At 39.4% G+C, this 20693-nt stretch overlaps 1 protein-coding gene across 1 annotated transcript in view; it reads right to left on the reverse strand.

Annotated features, from left to right (window-relative positions):
• TBX15 (T-box 15) overlaps positions 1-20693 on the reverse strand; it is a 155575-nt gene that overhangs the window by 80765 nt on the left and 54117 nt on the right. The gene's annotated exons all lie outside the window — the stretch shown is intronic.

Consider the following 20693-nt stretch of genomic DNA (forward strand, 5'->3'; position numbering starts at 1 on the left):
TCTTTAAAAAATAAAATAAAATAAAAATGTGTGTTAAATGAGTGGGTGAGCAAAAGGAAGTCAGGAAGCTCGCGAGTACAGCACTCAGTGTATTTTATTCTACTTTAAGTAGGGGGGGGGGGGTGTGTGGGAAGGTGTGACTTACAACCTTCTTTAAGGTTTGTGTTTCCAACATGGCATCTGGCATTTTAGCAAGTTTTAGAAACAACTGCAGAAAACTAGTCCACAGCAGGCAATGTGAACATGTTAAAAAGAATGAAGTTAAACTGAAGCAACAAGACAAATAAATCTCAAGTTAAAAAAAAAATGATAACCTGGAACTCTGGTGGCCTAGTGGTAAGAAACTATGCTGGAATCCCAAAGACACATAGTTCAAAACCACCAGCTGCTCTGCTGGAGAAGGATGGACAATCTCCTTCTCTGTGATTAACTGTCTCTGAAAACCCACTGGAGGGTGAGCTATGGGTCAGTTCCAACTCAGCAATGCATGACTACATCACTCCAAATCTAAACTGAGTAATTTCATGGGGACCAGGAGTGATGGTGAATACTAACAATATTTTCTTTAATTTCATACAGTGCTCATCATTGCCCATCAGGTAGTTATTTTTAAACATAGCCATTTTCCCTCTGCATACACGGCCTCGTCATCAAACATAATGAAAAATTGTTTGGGGTCTTTAGAAACACTTTGTTGTATATTTGAGCAAATGGCTTTTCCTAAGAGTCCAATCAGGCCATTTCAGATTTTTTATAAAAGTCTGTTGTAAGGCAAGGATGTAAGCATATGGAAAAAGTTACCCGAGAAGGCGGCTGAAACAAAGGGAATAAATGAGTTCAGGAGACACCTTGATTGGTTTCTGAAGTATGGGCAAAGAGGAGGGGTGATCCAAACAGGAAGGTAGGATTGAGAGCAACCAAATAAAAGGCTGGCAGGCTGGGCCAGATGGTCTTCCTGTCTTCTATACTCCAGTGCAAGGGGGGCGGAGGGGCAGGGATGGACACAGACTAGTGGAAAAGACTGGAGTCAAATTTACCCAAGAATTTTCTATCACTTCTAAAATTGACTTAAGAAACTGACACCAAGAATTGAATGTCCTAAGATTTTCCAGACTCAGATTAGTGAGTATTATCTTCTTAAATCTAATAATTTGGTACAAGCCAGTGCTCAGAATTTAATTCCTTATCTCATCTTTAACCTGCAGGGCTCTGATTGCTCCCATGTAAATAAACACATACATAAACAAAGGCTGGAAATAGCAGCATATTTCTCTGACAACTGACTTTTCATTGTTATCTAGTTTCAAGAGCTTCTTCTACATAAGACTTTGGGAATAGCAGGATGAAAGATGGGAAAGAATGACAAACCATCTTACTGCCATCCCTTACCTAAAGCAAATTGCTAGATTTATGTTCAATTCATCTCACAAGTCCTCTATTTTTCTTTCCATTTAACACTGACAAGTTTCTCTCTAAAATTCAGGCAGCATCTCTGGCAATACTCTGCCACAGCTTTGCCAAAGCCCCCATAGGAAGCAGTATCATTGTTCTCATCTTCTCAGTTTCTCACACTCTTCTCTGAAGAGCATTTAAAGCTCTGAATAAATAAGAATATCCTGACCAAAAGCCTTACTTCATCAACAAGCATCACCCAAATCACTACCTTCATCAAAGAAAAATCAACAAATTTTATAACAATCAGAAAATATAAGCATATAATCTTATTTATACTGTTCTAAGATAGGCACCATCTTGAGTCTTCAAGCACAGGAAAGTAGAACTATTTTGGGAAAAAGAAAAGAATTGCAGTTGAAGGACAAGTCTCTATTCTAGGCTTTTGCAGGTTCCACCTGATGTGCCTTTTTCTTTCAGTTGTTGTTTTGGGGGTTTTGTTGTTGTTGTGTGCTGTCAAGTCAGATGACTTGGGGAAGTTTATCGTCTTATCCTCAGTTAAAAAAGAAGCTCAGATTGTTCAGGAAAAATTCCCAAATGTCATTTTGTTCCTGTGACAGCTCAAGAGCTTCTTTTACTTATTACGAGTTTTTATTATTATTTGAGTTATTACTATTATTTTATTATAATTATTAGTAATATTATTCTTTTCATTATTACTTTGTTGTTGTTGTTGTTATGTGCCGTCGAGTCGCCTGCGACTCATAGCGACCCTATATAAAATAGCCCTAAACTCCGCTCTGTCCTGTGCCAGTCGCACTGTCTCTGACACTCCCATCCCAATTATCCCAGTCACTGAATCAATCCACCTCATAGAGGGCCTTCCTTTCCTGCGCCGTCCCTCCACCCTCCCAAGCATGATGTCCCTCTCCAAGGACCGGTCTCTCCTCACTACATGTCCGAAGTAAGTTAGACGGAGCCTCAGAATCCTTGCCTCCAAGGAGCCACCCGGTTTAACCCTCTCCAGGACAAATCTATTTGTTTTCCTAGCAGTCCATGGTATTCTCAGTACTCTTCTCCAGCACCACAGCTCAAAGGCATCAGTTCTCCTTCTATCCTCCTTGGTCATTGTCCAACTATGTACCCCTGAAAACCTTCATTATTACTTAAATAACTCAAACATTTAAGATGTTAATAAATAAAAGTTGAGTACTGCCTTTGGGAGCAAAATAACATTTAGAAGTTAGAAAGAGGGAGATCCAAGATGGCGGCAGAGGCAGAGACAGCGTGGTGAGCTGCGGGAGCAGCAGACCACTTGAAGCAGGGCCACTATGGCCTTCTACAACCTCTGTTTATTGATAATTGAACAGTTAAACAGTTGATGACTGGTCTTCAGTGAAGATGGAGGCTCAACAACAGGAATTCAAGGATTCCCAAGGAGGAATGGGTGAATCTCGCAGCTCCCAACCCCCTCCTGCAAAGCCCACACCACGCCGCACCACTGCCACAGCTCCATGAGGCTCCCATAGCCGGAACCTATGGAATCCCTCACCCAGGATGGATGGTAGGCACTGGGCCTCCCTGACACTGGTACAGCGGAGTCGCCACACTGCCGCAAAGTGGACTTGTTCTGGGAAGACTTCTTGGAGCCAAGATGGTGGCAGCTGGGGAAGCAGGAGATGATGCCGCCCGCAAGGGAGATGGGATGCATACCCCTCCGCCTGCAGGTTTGGGTTTCCTTGGACAGGCCAGAGAAGATGTTCATAGATATAATAGATTGTTGAAGGTCACTGTGAGTTATCTACTTGATGAGACTTAACAGTGGCAGCATGTCCAAGAGGACCAACATCCTAAATGCACCACATATTTTGTTCTGTTGAATGCTTCCACCAAAAGCTGTTTAGACCTGGGGGGAGAGTCTGTTCACAACTCTCAGGTTCCCTTTGCCATTATAAAGGGCAGTGACACCTACTTCAAATTATAGTATGACCACTTATGGGGGAGGGGTGTAAAAGTGGCAGTGCTGGAATTGGAGACGCTGTCCTTGGCCACATACTCCTTGGTCAGGCAAGGGGACCACAGTGGGGTGGGGGCAATTGGAGGGGAAGGGAACCAGCCAGCCCCTGCGGGGTGTGGCCCAGCTCGGGGCAGGCTGTCTTTGGCCCTCGGCTCAGGGTGAACCATCACAGCCATCAGGGTGAGCTCCTCAGTCCCCAGATTGTGCCATCTGACCCTTGGATTGGGGGGGGGAATGCCTAGGGTATCCAGAGAATTTTATCTAGGCTACTTTCTGCCACCCTCTCCCCGAGTAAACCTGAAAGCCACACCCCCAAAGCCCTTCTATTTGTAACTCACAAGTTTGTTCTTTCTAGGTTTGCTCACTTTCCTATAGGTAACCTTAACACTGAGTTTTACTCCAGGCCTGACCCTGAACCCAGTGCCAGTGACAAAAAGAAAATACAACTGCCAGCTAAGGAAGCAAAGGAGGATGGAGCCTCTGGATTCAACCAGCCATCCCCACTAGACCCACCTGGGAAAACACTTTGCAGTCCAGAGGGGAGCAAATGACAGAAAAATATCTTCTACCAGAACAAGAAGGCAAGCAGCTTTAACCCAAGACCACCAGTAAGGTGATAAAGTGTCCTCCCTTTCCCCCTTCACATCAATGCCCCTGTTCAGCACGAAGAAGCCAGAGAGTCTGTATCCAGTTCCCAAATCAATAAAACAGTTGGTTTAATTGCTATTGGAAAATGCTAACCATTCCCCTGTAGCATCTGGTCCCCACTGGATCCTTTTCATTTCCTTCATCTGCTCCCCCCACCAACCAAATTGTGCAGCTCTACGACTGCATCCTTGCCCATCCTCATCCTTCTGCCCCCAACCCTCACCTCCTTGTACCCCCATTATGTTTTTCCCAATAAAATTTAAAAAAAAAAGAAGTTAGAAAGAGACAAGCTAAGCCTCATGAGAAATTTTGGACATATTATTTGGAAGATAAAGATGGTCGGTCCTTCCCTAAATGATAAATATTCAATGAAAGCCAAGGAAAAGTTGAGAAGTTAGAATAGGGACTCATGCTGGAGAATTAGAACTAAGAGACTCATCTATGAACTCAATAAACCCTGTAGAATAAAATGGGTACATAGATGTAATGTTTACATGGATAAACAAATAACTTTAGACAAGTCACCTAATGGCACAGCCTTATTTTCTCACCATGCAAGGTCTTTTACTGAAAACTTTCAAAGCTCATCCACCTCAAATGATAACAAATCTAAGAATCCTTTCTGAATCAAGTCTTAATCATAATTCCAACTCCCTACCATTGAGTTGACTTCTATTCATAGTGATCCTGTGGGACAGAGTAGAATTTCCCCGTAGAATGTCCAAGGCTGTAAATCTTTTACAGAGGCAGACTGATTCATCTTTCTCCTGAGGAGCAACTGCATAATTTGAATCAGTCACCTTGTGGGTGGCAGCGAATGCTTTAACTACTGTACAAACAGGACCCTTTAGTGATAGCTCAGACATGTCATTTAGAAGCACCAAGTTTAAAACTATTTAAGAAAGACAAGTCAAAAGAAGAAAAAGAAAAACAAAGAGTCCAAATTCCTACTACCGTAGGAGTTAAAGAATTATGAGGTATTCAAAACAGTTTGCAATTTAAATCAAATTGATCAAAAAGCGGCTATCAGCATGTGGCCCCTATATGAAGTTCCAGATAGATAATTCGAAACAGACATTTCTCAGCTAATGTTGATGAATTATATGTTTACTGAGTTCTTTACTATGTGCCCAGCATTGTGCCACTTTCTGAAATACACCAAAATACCCTTCTTCCAGGTACTTATAGTACAACTGGAAACTGAGAGCATTCACAAATCATCAGAGGCCAAATACAAACCCTACCACACACTGTTCTACAGCATCATCTATTGAGCAGTCTCAGAAAAGAGAAGGCTGGCTGGGCTGGGTCAATTCTGCAAACCAACAGCTAGTAGAAAGTCTACTTTGGTTAGTAGGACAAATCTATGGAGATGAGACAATACTGCCCTATATGACCAGAATTTTCAGAGACAATTATTTGTTTTCTCCAAAACACTCTAAACTTCTGGATTCACAGATTAAGGCACTGTCTTTATGTACAAAAACATGATTACAGTGTTATTTTCCATTCTCGGTTGCTTCTCAAATACAATACCTGAGAATTGAAAGTGTACTATATTTTATTTGGTGTTTTTTTTTTTAAGTTCTAGAGATGTTCAGCCCATCCAAGAGGTATACTGTATTGCAATATCCCTAGAAAAAGTATCGCCAAGATGAACACCCTTGAGAAAAAGTAAATTTTAATACATTTAAAATTTGTTTCTACAATATTGTTGTTGTTGTTTTTGACTGCCTTTGAGTTGAGCACAACTCATAGCGACCCTATGAACAAAAGGCTTGAAGCCCCTCTACAACTATCGATACTTATCAGTTAGTTCACAGAGTTTCTGGAGGCATGTTATTTAGGAAATGGATGCCATTCCTGCTTCCAAACTATAGTTATATAGTATACTCAGGATAATCACACTAGTAGTTTCAGGTTGAACTGCAAGGTATTAATGAGAAGGAATAATCAAGTTATCTAAAAAAATAAGAAGCAAAAAGTGGGTTCTTTCAATCAGATCAGATTATCCATTCCGAAATATAATAATTCTTTTGAAGATGAAAACATAACTTTGGATTTTTAAGTTACTTTATTCTTGGCAATTTGTGAATTCTTATCTTCACAAATTAACCACTAGGAGCTAATTTCAATGGCCCAGAAAAACTTTGCTTTTACATATAGTTTTTAACAAAGGAAGTTTCAATAATCCAGGAATATACATGATAAAGTTACACAAAACCAAGAAAGTTAAACACAAATTTTTAAGAAATTTGAACAAGCCAGTTACAAGTAATTGGAGACCATCATGTGAATTATAGTATAAAACCAGCATGACTATTTCCACTCCAAAAAATAAAGCAATAAATCCCAAAAATGGAGAAGCTAACCATTAGTTTATAGTGCCACCCACTATCTCTGACCTATTTGTGCTTTGATAAAAATGGATACAACATTGAGTTGACACAAAAAGTTGAATTAAGCTTAAAGTGAATTCTGCCATCAATTCATGTATAATGGCAGCAATTGGAAAAATTGCTTGCATTTTATATAATGTCTAACACATTGTCATTGTTAGGTACTATCAATACCAGTACAACTCATAGAAATCCCATGAACAACAGATCTGAACTCTGTTCTATCCTGTGTCATCCTCATAATCTCTGAGACACTTGAGTCCATTGGGGCAGTCACTGTGTCAATATTGTTAGGAGTCTTCATCTTTTTTGCTGCTCTTCTACCTTTCCAAGCAAGATGTCACTTTCCAAGGAATAGCCTCTCCTAGGAACACGCCCATAGTATGTGAAACAAAGCTTTGCCATCCTTGCCTTCAAGGAGCACTGTGGCGGCATTTTTTCTAAGACATATCTGATTTTATTGGCAATCCATGGGATATTCAGTGCTCTTCTCCAACACCACAGCTCAATGGCATCAATTCTTCCTCTAATATTCTTACTCATTGTCCAGTTTTCAAATGCTTAGCAAGTGACTGAAAAGACCATTGCCTGAATCAGGTGCACCTTAGTCTTCAAACTGGCATCACTGTTCCTCAGTAATTTAGAGAAGTCCCTGACTGAAGACTTTCACAATGCAATATCTCTTCTGATCTCCTGACTGCTTATACCAAGGTTTTGATTATGGATTTAAGTAAGATGAAATAGTTGACAATTTCTCTTTTCTCCATCTATCATGATACTGCTTATCAGTCCAGTGGTGAGGATTTCTGTCTTGCTGGTATTGAAACGCAATCAATATTGAAGGTTGTAGACTGATCTTCTGCAACAAATATTTCAAGTTCTCCTCAATATCAGCAAGCAAGGTTGTGTTATCTGCATAATGCAGGTTGTTGATGAGTTTTCCTCCTATCCTAGTGCCATAATTTTCTTCACAGAGTCCAGCTTCTATAATGATTTGTGAGATAGATATATGTAGATGATATAGAGATAGAGATACAAATATAGATATACACACACACCCCTATATTTTATATATATATAATAGTTACAGAGAAAGAATACAACCAAGATGCATGCTTTTCCTGATTTCAAGCTGTGCAGTGCTCCATTTCTCTGTTTGGACAATAGCTTCTAGATCTAGGTATAGGTGTATATGGTACATATTTTTGCATTACCTAATTTATCCTTCCAATTGATAAAATAAACATAACATGTTATTGTATCAATTTGCTGTATAAAGAAATTGAGACTGAGAAATTGGAAACTAGCATAGGTAAAAGATAGGTCTCAAGCCTCCCAATCCAATTACTGATCTCCCCAACAGCGTACTAGGCTCCACACAGGCCAAAACAGAAAGCACTTCTGTTAAATCAGTTGCAATCAAGTTCCCTCTAACCAATAATGACTCAATGTGTGTCAGAGTAGAACTCTGCTCTATAGGCTTTCCCATTTTTAAATATAGTTTCACTTTCATAACACTATTTTTTTTTCCATAGTAGATGACCAGATCTTTCTTCCAAGGCACTTCTGGGTGGACTGAAAGGCACCAGCATTACACATACCAATGGATCACATTAACTGTTTGCACAACTCATTATTTCTAGTACTTCTGCTGCGGCTTTTGTTGTTGTTGTTATGTGCCCTCCAGTCAGCTATAACTCATAGCAATGCTATGAACAAAGGCTCTAAACTTATCCTGAGCCAACCTCACCATCTCTGACACACCTGATAGCATTACTACAGTCACTGTGTCAATCTACCTCAGGCAGGGTTTTCCTTTCCCGCACTGACCCTCCACCTTTAAAGCATGATATCCTTCTCCAAGGACCAGCCCTTCCTTACAACATGCCCAAAGTATGTGAGATAGACCTTCAAAATCCTTATCTCTGAGGAGCAACCCAGTTTCAACTTCTCCTGGACAAATTTATTTATTCTCTTGGCAATACATAGTATGTTCAATACTCTTCTCCAGCACCACAGCTCAAAGCCATCAATTATTCTGTCATTTTAATTCATTGTCTAGCTCTCAGATGCACAGCAAGAAATTGGGAGGCCATGGTAGGTCCAGATCAGGGACACTTTAGTCTCTAGATTGATATCATTGCTTTAGTATTCTTCACACATCCATGACAGCAGATTTTTCCAATATCACTTGTCTTTTGATTTCCTGACTGCTGGTGCCAAGGATTTTGATTGTCGATCCAAGCAAGATGAAATCATTAACAGCTTCAATCTTTTCTTCATCTATCCTGCATGATGCTGCCTATTGGTCCAGTGGTGAGGATTTTTGTTTTCTTGATGTTGAAATTATTAACTGTTTGCACCACTCAGCGACTCTGGTACTTCTGTAGCACTTCTTAAATAGTTTTACCCTTCTTACAACTGAAATATCTTAAACATGTTTGATCCTGCCCGAGTCACTATTCCAGCACCCAATTTCATTAATATTTATAGCATAGCACATGCACATTTAATTAGAGGTTCTATAAAGTTTCTTTTAACTCTAACATTTAATGGATGGATTAGCTGGTCAGTTTAGAGACCACCAAGCCTAACAACAGCAAGCTAACCACAATAAATTGATGTGGTGGCCATGTGTAAAAACTGTCTTAAATTATACTGCTTTAAACTTGAATTTTAATGGACACTTAGTACCAAAATTAAACATTACTAAAACATATTTTATAATCATCCAGGTGGTTTGCATCTTCACTTAGCAGATATTTTTTTCTTTCTTTCTTTTTTTTTTTTTTAGGATCTGGTCATTCCCATGAACAGAGCACATTCACTCCTGGAGATTTGCTACTTATCAGCAGTGAGGTATCTTGGGAAATCTCTTCAGTTCATTGGACCTCACCTTCTTGACTAACTGATAGTGACTGGTCTTTACTCCTGAGGGGACTTAGCATATTTCCCAGCTCAAGAAATTTTATTTATGTTTCTATGATAGAACAGAATCAAATTATTCTGTTCAAAGCAATAGCATTGTTTTAGACATTGAGAAATATATAAAACTCAAAAAAACTATTCCAATAAAAGAATTTGTTGTCAGCATTTTTTGAACATTTAATATGTCTGATATTATGTAAGTCTTTCATGCAAAACATGATCTAATAAATTTCAGGGTTACTATTCTCATATCCATCATGTATATTATTGATGCTAATGTTGTTGTTGTTATGTGCCGTCAAGTCGCTTGCAACTCATAGCAACCCTATGTACAACAGCCCTCATCCCGATTACCCCAGTCACTGAATCAATCCACCTCATAAAGGGCCTTCCCCTCCTGCACTGTCCCTCCACCCTACCAAGCACGATGTCCCTCTCCAAGGACTGGTCCCTCCTTACAACATGTCCAAAGTATGTTATTATGATGTCCCCAATTGGTCCAGTGGTGAAATTTTTGTTTTCTTGATATTGAGATGCAAACCATATTGAAGGCTGCAGTCCTTGACCTTCTGCAGCAACTGTTTCAAGTACTCCTCACTTTCAGCAAGCAAGGTTGTGTCATCTGCCTAGCAAAGGTTATTGATGAGTCTTCCTCCAAGCCTGATGCTACATTCTTCATCACAGAGTCCAGGTTCTTGAATAATTTGCTCAGCTTACAGATTAAATATATATGATAAATAATTCAATCCTGATGCATGTCTTTCTTAATTTTAAACTAAGCAGCATACCCTTGTTCTGTTTGCACAACAGCTTGTTGGTATAGGAATAGGTCTCACATGAGCACAATTAAGTGTTCCAGGGTTCCCATTCTACTCAATGTTAGCTATCATTTGTTATGATACAGAAAAATGTCTTTGCCTAGTCAATAAAGTACAAATAGGCATTCTTCTGATATCCTTTGCTTTCAGCCAGGATCCAACAAACATCAACAATGATATCCCTGATGCCACGCCCCCTTTTAAATCCAGCTTGAACTTCTGGCAGCTCTCTATGTACTGTTCTGTTTTTTAATGATCTTTAGCAGTAAGGTATGAAATTTTAAAATAAAGTAATGATAATTCTGGCATCACTTCTTGATTTATAGAGTTTAGTGCTTTGTCATTAGATGAGGAACTAGCTGGTTTTGATGGTTGACAGACATAAAGAAAGAAATGCAGAATTTTCTGAGGTAAGATACACAGTGTCATTTTCTTAAGACTGGATCTCAGTTACCATAGTTTTGTTGTTGTTGTGTGTCACTGAGTTGCTTGTGACCCATTGTGACCATATGGACAGCAGCTCTGAATCCTGCCCTCTCCTGAGCCAGTCTCACTGATTCCGACACACCAACCCTCATTACCCCAGTTACTTTATCAATCCACTTTATCCAGGGTCTTTCTCTCTTGTGGTGTCCCTCCACCAAATAATAATAATAAATAAATAATAAAAGAGTTCTGGTGGTTTGGTAGAGTTGTGCTGTCAAAACAAGTGCAGGCAGTAATCCACCAAATGCTCTGGAGAAAGATGGACAATCCCCTCTCATGCAATTTACTGCCTCTACAAGCCCACTGGAAGATCACCTGTGAGTCGGTTTCAACTCGACAGTACAAAACAACAACAGCGTAAAAGCTCCAATAAAGATGATAATCATTTCATCAGTCTTGGTTTCTGACAAAGACATACATAACCATATTAAGTGGCACATCCAACTGGTGTTGGTTGGCAGTCACTCGCTCCTTAGTCTCCTTCTTAGTTCCTAACGTCTCCTGAAGCCCTGACTCCCACAGTCACATCAGGGCTCCCAGTCACACCAACGCAGATGTTTATAAGGCAGACATTTATAACTCAGCAACACTCTGTACTAGGCTCACAGGCTCAGGAAAACTCTCATTTCCAGAAGACTTCTGCCGTGGAAATTGGTTCTGGGCTGTCACATTTTATCAAGCAGCTTAAAGAAAGCTGATGATGAAATTTTCTTAAAGTAATCATAACCTGAGCACGGACTAAGCTCAAATTTGATACCCAGTCCAGAACTTCAAGAGAATGAACTATAACCCATGTTGGATTAAACTAAACTTAAAATGATAGCAAATACTCAAGCAAGCCTGTTAGATGACTTTAATACTGGAATGGAGTATCTGGGCTTTCCATGCCCTCCAAGTTCTATTTGGAAAAAAGGAGGGAGGTAACTTGAAGCCTGCAGTTCTCATGCCAATAATCCAATTAAGGAGGCTAAGAGCACATATCTCTCCAGCTGCCTAAAGCACTCTCCACCTGACAACCAGCACCTTTCCCAGTGATGTGTGGGATCATAGGCAAGAGCTCAAAGTCATTCCCTGAGATCTAAGCCTTTTAAAAAGGTTCTGCAAAGGCATGAGTGCAGTAGGGTTTTTATTTATTTCTTGTTGATCATGCAAAGGCACAATGTCATTAGAGTTTCCCTTCTAGTACCTCTGTATGTATTGTAGGTGGAGGGGTAATGGAAAGGAAGAGAAACAGCTGGCATTGTACCAGACGCTTCAGGTCCGTCATGCAATTTTCACAGAAACCCTATGAAGTAGACATTATTGTTGTTGTTTACAAATGGGGAAAAAACAAAACACTTTGAGGCTTGACATGATTAACAGTATTTTTTCATATTATATAATTAGGTGTCAGGGCTGGACTGGAGTAGGTTTTATTCTGGAGCTAATGTTTTTTCCACTATATACTGTTCCCCAGTTTTTAGATCTAGAACTAGAAACATATTTGTTTGTGCTTGAACTCCAAAAAAGCAGAGTTAATGCTCAGGCTGCTCAGTGAAACAGCTCTATGGAAATTCGTCTATCACTAGTATTTCGGAGAGAGGAGATTACAAAACCAAAGTCAGACAGGCGTCTTTCTTTCTCAGCACCAGTGCATTTTTACTCAGGAATATTTTACATCTCTTTGTCACCAAAGTAAAATAATTTACCAAGTAATAACAAATACAAAAGGCCCTCTTTTGTTGTGTCTTACTACTAATCCCTATATATACCTGGGTAAAAAATCCAAATATGGCAGATTACTTAGGATCATTGTCAATGTCAATTTGACCTCTTGCTTGTACCTACACTAATAAACAAAACAGTATTAAAGCATACATGAGTGATGTCTAGGCTCTGAAAAATAAATAATGACAGCTCTGAAAGACAGGAAAAGTCATCTAAAAGTAGTTAATACTTACACCAATGTTCATAGCAGCATTATTCACCATCACAAGAACATAGAAATAGCCCAAATGTCCAACCACAAACGAATGAATTGAGAAGTTATGGTATATTCACACAATGCAATACTATACAGCACATAGGAGCAATGATTTTTTTACATTATTACCTAACTTGGGAGGGACTGGAGAGCATTATGCTGAGTGAACTAACTCAATTCCACAAGGATAAATACTGTATAAAACCATTATTGTAGAATGAGTATAAGGATTCAGGAGGGGTAGGAGAGGGTGGAAGCAGAGGGGTGTGGATATACAGGGAGATGGGGGATTAATCATGGGGTTGTACAATTTGATGGGTGGGGGGTGAGGAAAGTTGAGAGAATCTGTTCTCTAAAACAATGTATTCTAATTTTATAAACTAGTATAAAATCAAAAAAAGAAATACAGTGAGTGAATAAAAGTAAAAATAGGTGAATTTTATTTAAAGTAATGACAGAATGTCTAATTGAATAACCTGACAACATATATATTATTAGGTAGTGAATCCAGGTAGTTAAGCTTCTAGTTCTGAAGCACCAATACTACCCCTTACCGGTAAAAGACACTCCTTGTTGAAATTTCAAAAATTTCAAAGGTTTGAAATGTGTATAAAACCACTGGAGAATTGGAAGCCAAATAGACTCCATTTTATGTAGTACTCATTCCATTTGAATAACCAAACCCTGTGTGTGGAAAACTTCTGCCCCAGCCGTAAAGTTTATGTCTTGACCCATTTCCCAAAGTAGTAGTTCCTATTGCTTATGTAAACGTTTTGTACTGTACCCTTGATAAGCCCAAGATGTAGCTGTTTTATACTGTACCCTTGATAAACCCAAGATGTAGACGTTTTGCTCTGTGTACCCATGAATACATCACTGTATCCTTAGTAATATGTCAACAGCAAGATATTGTAGCCTGGGCCCAGCATCTAGAAGTGAGTAAGGATATAAAAACACCTAGCTAAAGCTAGGAAATGGAGAATCCTGCAGTGTTGCTGGGATCCCGCTGTGCAGGGAATAAATGACCTCACTTTTTAAAAAAAAAAAGTAGTTAATACTTATGCAAAATTTGTTTCAAGAGCAATTAGGTCGGTTTGAAGATTAAGATGTGCTTGATTCAGGTCATGGTCTTTTCAATCACTTGTGCATCTGAACTGGACAATAAACAAGGATGACAGAAGAACTGATGTCTTTGAACTGTAGTGTTGAAGAACAGCACTGAATGTCCCATGGACTGCCAACAAAAGGAACAGATATGTTTTTGTGAAAGTGCAGCCAGAGTGCTCTTTGGAGGAGAGGATTGTAAGGCTTTGGCTCACATAATTTGGGCAACTTGCTCGGAGAGGTCATCCTTGGAAAGGGATATCATGTTTGGAAAGGTAGAGGGTCAGCGAAAGAGAGAAAGACCCACACAAAGTGTAGTGGCACAGTGACCACAGCAATGGGCTCAAACATAGCAGAGATGATGAGGATGGCACAGGATAGAAAAGGGTTCTGATTTATTGTCCATGGGGTTGTTAATGAGTCATACTCAACTCCTAGGCTCCTAACAACAACAGGGCCCAAACATTTTTAATGGTTTTAAGTGGGTATCTATGCTTGAGGAGAATTCATTATAGTGATTTATGTAGGAGGAAGTTCTGGTGACCCAGTGGTAAGGAGTTGCACTGGCAAACCAAACACATGAATTTACAGCCCACCAGCTGCTCCTCAGGAAAAAGATGGACAATCTCCTCTGACAGCCTCTGAAAACACACTGGAAGGTCACCTGGAGTCTTAGAGTTGGTTCTGACATGATAGAACACAACAACAATATCCATCGAGGCATTCATTTATAAACAGTAAAGAGTCAAACAAACAGATAAGATTATATGTCAATGATTAAATTTATCAAAATGACCAAGAGAAAGAAGAGACAAAATCTGTCTTGATTTTCTAGAACATTCTAATTCCAAATATTCTGTTTCCTATTCTCCATTAAATTTAAATTAACATTTGAAAGATAAATTTTTTGAGAAAAAAAAAGATCAATTTTTTATTCTAAAAACATTCCTAATGAAAATAAATATAAACCTGAAATAAATTTTTTTAAATGGTCATAAGCCACAGAATAATATTCAATTGAGAGATCTCTTGTACCAGAGGCTCTCTAAAACTGATTCTGATGGACTAAAGGCTCTAAAACGGATTCTGATGGACTAGGTGGTCTTCAGGATGTGCTGGTCAGTCATAAGCCAGCAGCTGTCAGCACAGGTTCCTCCCTGAAGCTGGTGGCATTTTTTCTGACTGAAGTGACACATTAGCTCATCACCAAGCTAGTGCTTGTTTGCTCTTTGCAACCCCAACTGCTTTTTACCTCCTACCACTCTCGCCTCACATTCCCCACCCAGACATTGCCATAGCATATGTCACATAATGGTCTTTTAGTTTCACTAAAGGAAAACGTTTCTCTTCACCAAAAGCTCTAGAAGCACTTGGGTTATCCCTTTCTAGAATGTTCCAAACAACACTAGAAAATAAATTAATAATAATGAGATAAAGAAAGAACTCATCAGTTCATTTCCAAGCAACACATACAATTAGAGCATGACTTCTAGAGACAGAGGCCCTGGAAATAGCAATTTGAAATATGTACGTAAGGTAGATATTTTCCTATAGTCAGGAACATGCAATAACTTTCAAATAAGGTAGGCGACCACTAGCTATATTCACCCATCCCATCATGCCAAATATGGAGAATTATCCTATAATTATAATTATAATTTTATAGTTATAAAATTATAATTATAAATAAGTTCTGGTGGTTTGTAGTTGTTTGCTATTGACTCAGAATCAACTTGCATCTGACTCTCCAGCAGGTTTTCAGAGGCAGTAAATCACACGAGAGCAGATTACCTACTCTTCTCCCAAGGAGCAGCTAGTAGATTTGAACCACATGCTTTTGGGATTGTAGCATAACTTCTCACTATTAAAGAGAGCTCCGGAGGTTTGGTGGTAAGGAATTGTGCTGCCAACCCACTGGAGAGTCAGCTATGAGCCGATTCCAACTCCAGGGTACACAAAAACAACAACAACATCTCATTTCATGAATATGAGTTATATAACAACCTCTCCAGAAGTCTTACGAATTCATTTATTCGATCAGTCATGTACTCATCAAGTAATTATTGATTAACTAGCCTGGGTCTGGCTATGTGCTAAGAGTTATGAGAGGCACACAAAAGAATAAGATATAATCCATGTACTTGGAATTTCACAAAATCTCTTGGAGAGGCAAATCAGGTCCCCACAAAGCACATTCTGAGAACTGGCAACCTGTAAGTAAATTCTATCACTCACCTCTTACACAAGTCAATCTCTGTAAGTCATGTTTTTATCATTTAAAAATAAGATATAAAACCATTATTGTAGAATGAGTATAAGGATCTAAGGCGGTGGCAGGTAGAAGCAGAGGGATGAGGATGTGCAGGGGGAGGGGTGGGTTAATCATGGAGTTCTACAATTTGATGCGTGTAGGGGGTGAGGGAAATTAGAAGAATCTGTTCTAGGAAACAACATGTTCTAATTTTAGTATAATTTTCTTTAAAAAAGGATATCATTAGCAATTGTTGTTGTTAGTTGCCTTGACGTTGACTGCCACTGCACAGCCCACATGTGCAAAGTAAAATTACCCTAGAGGGTTTTCAAGGCAGTGACCTTTCAGAAGCAGATTGCCAGGCCTGTCTACCAAGTTCTTTACAGTGTATTTTATCTGCATTTTTTTTTACTAGTAATCAAGTGCTTAATCATTACACAACCCAGGGACTCTCATTAACAGAGTTCCCATTTTATGAACACCATTTGGAAAATATATTGACTTGGTTTTATTTAAATGCCCTACCAATAGCAAAAAAAAAAAAAAAGATACATGAAAGATAATTTTCATAGTGTTTTTGGCATTTTTTTTCCTATGAGAAGTGTCTTATTCCACTTGTATCCCCAGCATCCATTCTGAACCCACTATATACTCAATTTGGAAGGAGGAGTGGCATCCACTTCCGTAAGAGCTTGCCTCCAGAAACGCTATGACCTGGAGAGAGGAAGAAAGGCACCCAAGCGTCGAGGGCTCTCCTTCATAGGGTTGCTATGAGTCACCTGCAACTCGATGGCACTTAACAACAACAATAACATGCACTCAATAAATTGTTAATGAGTTAATGAGTGAATGCAATACTGTATGATTAGCAAAGTATGAAAGGGGATATGGCCAGAGAAGACTGAAAGAGTTGATGGGAGCCACATGAAAAATCTTTAATGTGATTCTTCTTCCAATCATCTTCCAGGTGGCCAAAGCTATCCCTAATAATGAGGTTCCCAACATCCCTAACTATCAGAACCTACCAACTTCTCCTTCCATGACAACACATCATGTGAAACTGGCAGGATCTGGAAATCAGAGGTTTCAGGCTGTTTATGCCTATTTATTTAGTGAGTAGCTGTCACAATAAAGCATGAAAAGATACTCAAGATAATAACTCTCCTGCAAGGGACACACTCCTGCATTTTTCTCCCATGGAGCAGCTGGTGGGTTTGAACTGCTGACCTCTTGATTGGCAGGAGAAATTTTAACCACTACACCAGCAGGACTCCTGAGGGGACACAACATGTAGACTCAACATTAGTTCTTTCCATCACTTGAAAGGAAAGTGACTATAAAAATTAGAGCTTTTCTCAACCATTTCCTTGTTTATATCCAAGAGGTGGGGTAGAGAGCTTGTGTTCTTTCAAATGGTAAATTCTAATTAAGGAAATTTTAAATGTATAACAGGAAAAGATCACACAGAAAAGGGGGAAAAAATCAAGGCCTGGAACAAATACCATTAAAATCAAATGCTAAAAGGCAGAATACAGAGTCAGGGAGGAATAAAAAAAAAAAATAGAGAAAATGTCAACTAGGAAAGCTTGATTTTATGTGATTTACTTGAGTGACATCATCCTTGTCAGGAATGGCTGCCATACTATTTGAAAAGGAAAAGGCTAAAATCTGCAAAGAGAGGGAAAAAGGATGCTACTGAGAAACAATGTATGCTAAATCTTCAGTAGGTTCAGAGGGCCAGGGACACAAACTCTAGCATTGAATGAAAAAGCAGATATCTCAATCAGAACTGAAGAAGCAGCCCAATGGCACAGCCTCATTAGAGGAAAAAGAAAGAACAGGGAGAAAAAAAAAAATAAAAGAAAGAAAGAGCAAGGGACTGAAAGGACCCCCGACTGCAGATAGTAACCTTATCAGACCACTCACTCTCTGACTCAGGATAGAGAAAATATTTGCTGAGGAGTCAAAAACAATCCCATCCCTAAGTGGGAGTGTCCAGGATCACGAAGCCAAGACCTGAGAGTTAGGCAGTATAGTCTTTTTATATATCTAAGAACACTGAGATTTAAACAAGGTAATGTGCCCAGTGTTACCCATACAGATGTATCAGAGAGAACAAAAGGATTTATATTCATCTATTTCAAAGTTTAAATTCATTCCACCAACCATACTACCTTCAGAAACCCAAAAACCAAATACCATAACAGCAGATAGGAGCTCATTTGGGGAACAGAGGGTAATCACCAAGAATGAAATAAATACCCTGAATTCATCAGATTGGTAGTAGTGTCTTTCGGTTTGAAAATCACTAACTCCACATCATGTCCTTGCAGAATTTAAAGTCTCACTCTCATGCCAAGTTCTCAGATCCCTCCAGGACCATTCACCTCCCCAGCCACTTGTCTTCAATTTTATCTCGAAGCCCTCTCCCAAAAAAAGAATGAGTCAAAACTGGCTAACCAAAGTATAATTTTTTTTAATGATAATTAAGAAGAAAAAAGTTGAACAATGCAAGGAATTGCCCACACTGCCTTCTGTGAAGAAGGGTGGTTTGAGAATCACAAAGTCAACATGTTATTCCCAACTCTATATCTGACCCTTAGAGTCATCTTGACCCAGACATTTAACTCCACTCGTTCCGCAGCCAACACCTTGGCTATAGCATGCCTCTGTTTCTCCCCAGGCCTACCTACCTTGAAGGGACAGAATGACCCTTGAAGAGACAGTGTCCTCCAAGTGTGTCAGCAATTCAGAAACTGACAGCTTCTAAAATAGCTGGTGTCCTGTTGGGCGTCTGTTGCCCTCTGAGGGAGTGATGGTGTCGCAGAGGCAGCAGGATTTCCTTGCCAAAGCTGCTCTGCCCTCCTCCCCATAAGGTTGTGCATTGCCTCTCTTGCCCTGGCCTAGGGAGACTTTGAGCCCAGGGGCCATGGCATTTAAGCACTGTCAGAGTTCCCATTTCAGTCCCCATCTTGGTGCCAGTTCAGCATCTGTCACGATGACCCAGCCTGAACTGTATTTAGACACTTCGGACATGGCACTGTGTCCCAGGCCGCTTTAGAGTGACAGGAGATTTCCTGAGCACCTGGGCTTGTGATTCAAGTGCTCCTCCTCCCAGAGAAGGAGGGTCAACTGACTTTCCACTAATGGTCTGTTTCCTTCTCAGGACACCCTTTTGCTGGATACCTCTTGCCAGAGAGTTTATCCGCATCAATGCTAGTATACTATTTTTCAAAATCTTTTCTAAACTTTTTTACAAAGTTTGCAAGGCATAGTGATGGAAACAGAGAAAAAAGAGGGGGTGAAACTGGTTAGGAAATAAGTTTTATATTCTGTGCATGGCCAATTCTTAAGATATTTTACCTAGAGATATATCTCAGGATTGCTCATAATCTAACAGATGTCACTGATGAATACTGAGACAACTGAACTACCTCAGAGAGTTTACAGAGCTGTAAATCTTTATGAGAGCAGACTGCCTCATCTTTCCTCTGCAGAACAACTGGTGGGTTTGAACTGTTAATGTTTTATTTAACAGTCAAGCTCTTTACTATATATATCATCATATACAATAAGTCATTTTACTTTGTCTTTAGGTTAATCTTGAAAAGAGCCAAACCAAGTCCAAAAAAAGTGTAAGTCAATCCTGGATGGTGGTAAATAACAAGCAAATTCCATTAGTTAAGCTTTAATGTAGCCTTCACCTAGACAGACTAGTCTGCCAATATTGAAGGCTATTACAAAGTGAGTTTAGGCCCTCAATGCTGCTAGACCATAGAAGAAAGAAGGGTATATTCTGAATTGGCCCCCAATGCTGTGCCCCAAGGTCCCTGACTAGAGTCCCTTGGAGAAAATCTGTCATTTAAAAGGCATCAGGGTTTGGCCTCTCCCCACTTCTGGGCAAGGACCCAAAGCTCAGAGAATGTGGTTTTCGGATCATGGCATCTAATCCATTCTAGGATTATTCTCCCCCCTACTGCTCCGATGGGTGTGTTAATCATCACCTCCCTTTGTTCTGTAATAAATTCAGCCCTGCCTAATTCCAGGCCTCTATGCATCACTGGAGTTTAAAGATGGCATTTTGACAGGTCAGATATTTAGAATCAATGGACCACCAACCAGTCAAAAATCTTAAGTAGTTTTAGGAACATGTGGAAGTAATTTTTTCCAAGAATTCACAAGTCTGGAGGATGAGATCTTATTGATGGCGTATGGGCTGTTGTATATATTAAAGTATTGCCTTATACACTGTATTCTACATATAATCAAAATTGATTTAACAGTAAAAGCAGATTTTCTTCATTATGTGAAATACTATGAAAGTGTTATCAGATACACATTACAATAGAGTACATACTATATATGTGTTTAAATGGCCAATAAAAAAAAAACCTAAGGTAAAGTTATAAGGCTATATGCAGTGAACATATATGCACATAATGTTATAAGAAATTTCATAAAACTTGAACTAAAGGAAAAGTATCTCATGAAATATTAATTTCTCACTTTCAGCAATGAGATCATTAACAAAACGTCAAAGAGTGGGACCTGGAGGGCTGTGAAACACTTGAAATGAGAAGCAAAATGTATGAAAGCTGGCATTTCTCTGGGGAGAGGATCCATGATATTTGAGGGATTTTCAGAAAGTCTGTGATTTCCAAAGGCCCAGGCCCACTGACTTGACAGG

This window comes from Elephantulus edwardii, unplaced genomic scaffold (assembly GCF_000299155.1).
Source record: "Elephantulus edwardii isolate Elephantulus edwardi_28Jun2011 unplaced genomic scaffold, EleEdw1.0 scaffold00280, whole genome shotgun sequence".
Taxonomy (NCBI): Eukaryota; Metazoa; Chordata; class Mammalia; order Macroscelidea; family Macroscelididae; genus Elephantulus; species Elephantulus edwardii.